This window comes from Cynoglossus semilaevis, chromosome 16 (assembly GCF_000523025.1).
Source record: "Cynoglossus semilaevis isolate Cse_v1.0 chromosome 16, Cse_v1.0, whole genome shotgun sequence".
NCBI classification, from domain to species: domain Eukaryota; kingdom Metazoa; phylum Chordata; class Actinopteri; order Pleuronectiformes; family Cynoglossidae; genus Cynoglossus; species Cynoglossus semilaevis.
In genome coordinates, this window is record NC_024322.1 from 8,530,718 (window position 1) to 8,537,803 (window position 7,086).

General features: G+C 38.1%; 1 long non-coding RNA gene across 1 annotated transcript; it reads right to left on the bottom strand.

Moving 5' to 3' along the window:
* Positions 1-1,916: 1,916 nt before the first annotated feature.
* On the bottom strand, positions 1,917-6,732 carry LOC112488301 (uncharacterized). Its single transcript, XR_003052212.1, has 2 exons — positions 3,766-6,732; positions 1,917-3,618 (listed from the first exon to the last, which is right to left on the bottom strand). It is a non-coding gene; the product is annotated as an uncharacterized LOC112488301 (long non-coding RNA).
* Positions 6,733-7,086: the final 354 nt, after the last annotated feature.

Sequence of the window (7,086 nt, forward strand, 5' to 3'; positions counted from 1 at the left end):
AAAAATCACCGAAAAGTCCCCGAAATGGCTTTCAATGCAAGACTATGTCCTAAAACATGCTGCCAAGTGAATATTTTGTGTTTAAAAGTCCAAAAAGTATTTTATATGAATATTTAAAAAATCAGCCAAAACATGACTTAGGGGTCCAAAAATAATTTTATATCAAAATTAGCAGTTAAAAGTAAGAGTACCCTAGCTCAGATATTTTGCAGACTACATTGTTTAGAAAAGTAACGGCAGGAATGTCAAGGCTGGTACCAACTGCCATGGAAGCCAATCTTGATATTCCAGGATGTGACACTGAGAAATTTCACAAGGCATATAATCAGACACAACAGCAGACTAGTGATGATAAGATTAAAACCTCAGCCTACTTTGCTACCACCTCAAAGTCCGGCCCCGGCATCATAGGCGCCTCCTAAAAGTTATAATTGGCAGAGGGACAGTAGGACGTAGGACTGGCAGACCCCTACAGGCCTGACAGAGGGATATAAACAGCAATAATAATGGTGGACTTAAACTTTCTAGGTAGATAGTACAGGCGCATTCCTACAGCCAGCAGTTCCATATCCGGGGTACAAAGCCATTCCTACACGTTGACATGACCGGGATTGCACCACCTCTTACATATATATCGCTTCGAAAACGGTTTGCAAGAACTATTTTCAACACCTTTAACATTTTTAACCCTCCTTGTTTTGAACAAAATCCAATATATTAAAAATAAATGTCATAACAAGACTTTTTTTTTAAACGCATTAATACACTGTAACTGTTAGCCCTGTGTGTAAATGGTTAGTTATGCTCTCAAATATATCAGATTTTTTATTTTTTTTATTTTTTACTGCAATGCTGTGACTGCCAAATGTCTGAATGAGAACATATTTGTATGAAACCAGATGAGACCAGAAAAAACAGCTGAAGTGAAAGTACTGTTTCGGCTTCAAATACACAAGTATATTACACACATTCTCAGAAAAAGGTGTTATTCCTTGGTGTAGAACACCAATACTCAGAGATGTTTATAAAAAGGTAGCAATTTTTCTCGTGCACAATTATCGCCACCAGATGTCTCACTTTTTCAGCATTCTTTGGGAAAAAACCAACACATTCCTTAACCAAACACTGTGAAGACTAACATCGAGAAAGTCTGCAGACTGGAAAAACACTGGAGTGAATGAATCTGACTTCACAAAGTCTTACTGTTACAGCAGTGATTTTTCTTCTTAAATAATGTGAAGTCTGTGAACCAGACAGTCAGCAGAATCCAAAGCTTTTCTCCTCCCAGTTATTGCTCAAGAGATTGGGACACCAGAGGAAATTGCAACACGTGCGGAAGAGGAAGTCAGAGTTGGACAGTGCCGTCTGAGCAGAGATTTTCTGGGTTTTTTTTAAAGAGAAAGAACATTTTTCCCCCCCTAAAACTTTGTGTGACCTTTGTGGATTTTGTCTCACATGACGGATGAACCGGAGTAACTTCAGGCTGGTGAGTGCTCCACTGTGAATCAAAGACAAAACTGGGAGAGAGTCTCTCATTTCTGAGGGATCAGAAAGTGCTGACACCTCTTATAACCTCAGGCTGGAGTCAATATATGGTTGTCATGGCAACAACATGAGGTCTCTGCAAATGCAGAAGGTGTGAATCACCACGGTTCTGTGCTTTAAATATCTCATGTCTCATCCTGGGGTCTCCCAGCAGGAGTGACTGCAAACTTAAACACATTATTCATGTAGTATTGTACTTCTAATGACATCTTATTCCTGTTGCAAATGTTGTGGCCCAAGTGCAAAGATGAAAAGATAAGAACTTTTTGCAGAAATTTCTGCAAAAAGTAATTTCTAAAATAGTTCTCAAAATAACAAGACTCGAGAAGAGAAAAAAAATAACTTCCAAAAAAAAAAATCTATACACCAAATTGTCAAAATGAAATAAAGTTTTATTTTAATTAGAGCCATGCAGAGAAGAAAAAAACTTTGCCATAACATTTCAGTCATATATTTTTCAACTGCTGACATGCTAAATTGGGATTTGTTCTCCTGCTTCTGCAGTGGAAAGAAGTCACATTTTCCTTCTTCCTTTGCCTCTGCAGTTGTTGTCTCTGGTTTTCTCCGAAGTGAGTGAAACCTTTTCTCTCTATTGTGACAACATTTTTACTGATTACCTGAGTATGTGTCGAATATTTTTATTGCGAAGCAAACGGTGGGTCAGTAAGACAACCTCTGTCGGTATAAACATTGAACCAATTCCAATAACACAGAGCTTTTACCTCGGTATGAAGCATAAACTACTGAACTACTGATGTAATATCCTTCAATTGTTGCAGCAGAAAACAAAAGCATTTCATACAAAAAGGGTCTGAATGTAGATTCAAAAGTAGGCCGAAAAAAAATAAGATTTTAAAGAAAAATCAGAAAAAGTCCATGAGTATCTGTAAAATTGGTGTCTCTAAAAAATAAAAAAATAAAAAAGTTTTAAACCTAAAAAACAGATAGCCCAAAACAAACTGCTACTAAAATTATAGATTATTAAACACTCACTTTTCATCTTAAGGGTCGTTTTCTGTCATATTTGCGGATATTCCCACGCTTAAGGTCCAGTAGATCAAGATGGATTTCTACTCTCTCTCCTCTCTTTATTTCCATGGACTGTTCCCAAGGACTGCTAAAAATAACACAGTTCCGATGCTGATGACCATCCAAGAAGAAGGGACCATATGATTAGCTCTCACTAAATCTAAAACAACTCAGTTTAATTTACAGGAAACTGCTGTGGTTTTTACAATGCAGGCACACAGTTAGCAGTCGGTGTCTTGGTGGGATTAAAATGGTCATTTTCTGCATGTGGTTTGGTGTAGGAGATGTGTTAACCCGAGTCGAACTATCAAATGCAATGAGTTCAAATATAAAATGGCTTCAAATGACTGAAAAGATTCCATGCAGGATCGGGACACGCGTCTTAATTTCTGCATCATTATATGAAGCTTCAGCCGTTTCCTCTTTAATTCTTTTATTTGTGCTCAGCACTACTTGACGGAACATAAGACCAAGACACTGATGCACTTCCTCATAGACTTATGCGTGTGTTTTGTTTTGTTTTTATTCAGCACTAAAATGCGGTCACACTCTTTTATGACTCGTGCAGGAAAAATAAGTCAAACAAATAAAGATCATTTTGTGCAGACCTTTAGCTCTTCCACAATTCTGTCTCACTGTTTCTGACTCTGACTATTCTGTAACCTGCATGTTACAAATATTATTTTTTACTGGGGTTTTTTCCTAGACTAGAAAATGCTTATTTTATCACAACAATAATAGAAAATGTTGGAAATTAAAACATTTTTATATACTGCAAAAATCAGCGATACAGTGAACCGAATACATTTAAAAATTAAATACCCGCGGTGCACTGAGGCCGCGACAGCCAATCTTGCGATACAGTGAGGGACGACTGCGTTGTCTAACATGACAACAATGTTAGTTTGAACACTTATTTGTTAAATGTGGCTGTAACAGTTCCCGCTTGATGTCCTCGCTGTGGTTTGGGTTGAACTCATGAACGTGTCACCCAAGTTCCCAGCTGTGAGAGCTGTGCCATCTACAGTATATCACGCTGCCTTCCTAAAGAAATAACTGTATTAGCACTTTATACTGAATCGTATTTATTCATTAATTTTTAATTTTTTTTGGTGACAAACCTAGGTATTCCTTAACTTAATTCTGCTATTTTACACTTAATTTAAGAAAAAAATATCAGTCCCTGCTTACCTTAGCCGTAGGAGGAGAAAGGAAAGGCATGATATTGAGTGTTTATATAAAAACAGAGCCTTACTGATAAAAATGAGAAAACTTAAGCAGATGTTGGTCTGGCCCATTTGAAAGACTTGGTGATGATGTCACATAATGCAGTATTTACACGTAATAATGAATGAAACAAATATATCCTGGAAAACAAATCACTGATTACATAACACGACCTTTGTGTTGTTTGCTTGTTCTAAAGAGCTTTCTGTTGTCATAACCTTGGACACACTGTGTCACACTGCTGGAAGACCACAAACAGATGGACAAAGTTTGCACATTACGGCCGACTAACCCCCCTAACTGAACACAAACAGACGTCAGTGGACACGCGTTCCTGTCACTTTACCGCCGCGTACAGTAAATTAACAAAGCGCGTCTGTTAAGATAGAAGATGGTTGTTTCCCAGCATGTGTGTAAATATTTAAGAATACAAAAGACCAAAAGAGCAACAAAAGCCAAAATGTTACTTTGTAAAGATATCTTACTAACTATCAATGTAGAGAAAAAACAAAGTGCACCAGGAAACGCTTTCAATCGAGAACAACAACAGATATAATCAATTTGAAAAGTCACGTTGCACATCAGAGCCAGAAACAACTAAATAATAGCTAAAAGACAGAAAACTAACTTAATTTTAACCTGAGGATGTTTTGTTTTTTTCCAAACATTGTACATACTGAAAAATATATTCCATGCCAACATAGAACAACCAGTATCTAACGTTGGGTCAGTCAATCGTTAGCACATCCGATTGGATACCATTGGAGCCCAAATGTGCGACTTAACTTTGCGCGACATGCCGTAAATAGGGACACTATCACGATATGTTGGAGGACAAAAAAATACAGATACAAAGGTATCTGACTGATATCAGTCTCAGCAGGTACTCCAAGTTGCAAAGGTTAAATCGTTCTCTAGGTCAGTCTTCCCATGATTCAAACCTCTCTTATAATTCCAAGCCAATGACTGACGGTGGGTGGTTCTGTCTTGTACTGGTTTCTAATAATTGCGGTCTTACACGTGACTCGACAGCACTCCATCTTTCCATTCTCACACCCCTAACAGCTAACTCCTACGTAACATGAATCCAGTCCCTTCCTCCCTCACTCCACAGTTGTTCAACAGAATGTCTCTTCTATTCAATCAGCCAAACAAAATCTCTTCACGCCTGCACACTTCAAGTGGTCCGGGACGCACGCATTGTAACAACCACACCCTCCATTCACTACATGTTCTGGAACAGCTCCGCTGGCTCCTGTTCAACTTCCCTATTCAGTTCTGAAATTCTTCTCATCGAATTCTAGGCCAATCTCAGGCCTCCATAGATGTCTAGCCTCATTCATATCGTTGGCAACCTTTAATACTCCAAGAGACATTTGGACCGTCTCCCACAGAAAAGAAAACACCCGGAGCCACAAAAACCTTGTAACTGTATGCTATGTATAAAAAAACAATGAAATGCTGCAGAGAACACAAAATTGTATTTCTGCACGTAAAAGTCATACAAAAATGCTAAAATGCTTTTATCATTTTCTACGCCATCTATTGTGGAAACGTGGGTATTGCAGGGAAAAGGCAGAAGTATAATGATAATATAAATACATTATATAATTTGGAAAGGTTTGGCGGACCGGATTAAAAAGCTGAACGGGCCGCATCCAATCCCCAGAGCTTAGTTTGCTCCTTCCTGCTAGCTGATGCTTTGTTTCCTTTAGGCTTTGAAGGGTTTGATTATTATTATTATATGGTTAAATTAGCAAGGTAATTAGGCAAATATTTTAGGATCTAAAATTTAAGGGATTTAAAATGACATCAGAACTATAAAAGGAATCATTTAGATATAATAAAAAAAATACTTCACACAGCAAAAAAGACCACAGGAGGGTGATTGGAAAAAAGGTGTTGGAATTCCTGATCAACCTCATAAGTCCAACAGTCAATAGTTTATCATGAGGCTGACTAAATTCACAACCAGTAATGAGTCAGAGTACTTCTGAAACCATATCATTGTCCCACATTTCCCAGCAACCACAGCACTCGCCCTGTCTCCACCAGACTTCCACCCTGTTCTAGATAAACATATTAGTAATGGTTTGCTCAGCCTTTTACTTTTTCCACTATCTGTCTCGACCATCAACGCAGATGTCACAACCAGTGACCTCTTATTGTTTGATGCCGGGGAGGAAGTCGCTTCTGAATTCTTTTTCAAGTGTTCCAGCAGGTAAAAGACACAGCAGGCATCACTTTTCATTGGGCATTTATCACGAGGCAAGGACAATGACCTGATGTTTTCAGCCAGTAAACATTTCCCTTTCAATCCCTAGTCTCTGGTCTTCTGCCAAAAACAATATCCTTTTTACAAATAAATAATATACAGTACAGAGAAATCATACTGTGAGGGTTCAAATTTATATTTAGTGCTTGGCTTTCTTGCTAAAATAAAGGAAAGGAGGAAGGAAAGTGAACTACGGGTTATTGTGACTCAGCACACAACCAAATGTGACCTCTGCTTTTAACCCATCACCAAAGTGAACAGTGGGCAGCTTTATGGGGGAGCAGTGTGTGGGGACGGTGCCATGCTCCCCCTGTAGAATTGTAGGAACTCCCCACCTTTAGTTTAGTAAACAAGCCAGAAAAGGTTCTCGTGTGTCACCAAAGCATCAAAGAAGTGACATTCAGCTGCTCCGCTGCTGAATCGCCTAATGCGTACCGACTATTAACACCTCAGTACCTGCCACAAAGAACTACATGCTCTTTTGAAATATTGACTAAGTACACGAAAGAGTGAATGACTAGACTCACTACCCATTTCGGTTTTATGGGCCACACACCGGGCCAGCTAAATATTTGAGGTCTAGCATATCACAAGAATATCTTCCATAGCCCCCCAGAAATATACTATTAATTCATTAAATTAAAATCCATCCCCATCTAAACATCAAAAACATAGATATAAATAAACATATTGGTAATATAAAATGATAATAATCAAGAAAATATTTTACATTATTGTTTGTTATAGAGAAATGCAGCCTATATATGTACAATTATTTTTTTCTTTTTAAATATAGTAGGTGTGGCTTATATTCAGGTGCGTTCAATAGTCCGGAAATGACAGTATATTTAAAAATATATTTTATTAAAATCCAAAAGTTAATCTTCATCACACCACACAGTAACATCATCATCATCAGCATCACCAACAGCGCGGTTGAGCACTCAAAAGTTGCTTACTCGTAACTTGGAATACTCATATTTCGGGGAGCTCATATCTACGGGCACCAC